This window comes from Stegastes partitus, unplaced genomic scaffold (assembly GCF_000690725.1).
Source record: "Stegastes partitus isolate 25-593 unplaced genomic scaffold, Stegastes_partitus-1.0.2 Scaffold1928, whole genome shotgun sequence".
Taxonomy (NCBI): domain Eukaryota; kingdom Metazoa; phylum Chordata; class Actinopteri; family Pomacentridae; genus Stegastes; species Stegastes partitus.
The window spans coordinates 95,138-96,182 of record NW_007579659.1 but is presented as its reverse complement, the minus strand read 5'-3'; the positions used below and the strand labels follow the sequence as shown (position 1 = coordinate 96,182).

The 1,045-nt window shown below is 38.4% G+C and overlaps 1 protein-coding gene across 1 annotated transcript in view; it reads left to right on the top strand.

Annotated features, from left to right (window-relative positions):
- Nucleotides 1-1,045, top strand: part of LOC103373220 (nebulette) — a 39,702-nt gene that overhangs the window by 24,307 nt on the left and 14,350 nt on the right. The window lies entirely within an intron of this gene.

The window sequence follows — 1,045 nt, the reverse complement described above, 5'->3', positions numbered from 1 at the left end:
GTAGTAGTTGTAGTAGTAGTAGTTGTAGTAGTATTAGTAGTGGTAGTCGTGATATAAATAGTAAAGCTACAAAAACGTTAACTAATGATATTTTCTGAACCACATGTAGCTGCATGTCACAATAAAACAAACATGCAGAAAACGTGATACCATAAAGTACTCGGTACCGTCTGTCCTCCAACCAGGTCAAGTACNCATGGTAGGAGTAGTCGTAGTAGTACTAGAAGTAGTAGGAGTAGCAGTCACCAAGAAGATCAGCGACATACGTTTACACCAGTGCGGTTTTCACAGGGTAAGAGTAGTCGTAGTTGTGGTAGAAGTAGTAGGAGTAATAGTAAATAGTGGTAGTAGTAGTAGTACTGGTAGTACTAGTAGTGGTAGTATTACAGTCACAGAAAGGTGTGACCCTGCACTGAGTGGCTTCTTCTTTTCTACGACTTATTCAGTGTTATAATGTTTGCAGTAAATTTCCTCTGAAAACTGTAGAATCTGGGTTTATTAAACGTATATTTTATATCTAAAAATAAGTACTAAAGTTCCCCTGTAGACATTTGAAGTGTGAACGGGGGTTCTGTTCAGGTCCAGTACAGGGAGGAAGTGGGTCGAGGTACCGCCGTCATGGACACACCTGAGCTGGAACGGGTCCGACGGAATCAGGAGAACATCAGCGCAGTGAGTGCAGTAAAAATACACGAATAAAGCACCGCAGAATAGAAATACTCACTGCGGTTTATTTAAAACTTGAATATTTTATAGTTTAGGATTTTATTTGTTTGTTTGGTTTATCATTTGTTGTGTTGTGAAGTTCTTTGTAACTTTGTTTTCAAAAGGTGTTATACAAATACTGTTATTAGTAGTAGTAGTTGTAGTGGTAGTATTGGTGGTATTATTAGTAGCAGTAGTAGTAGTAGTAGTAGTAGAGGTGGTGGTGGTTGTAGTGGTGGTAATAGTAGTAATAGTAGTATTGGTGGTAGTTGTAGTTATAGTTGTAGTGGTCGCAGTTGTAGTAGTCATGGTAGTATTGTTATTAGTAGTGGTGGTAGTA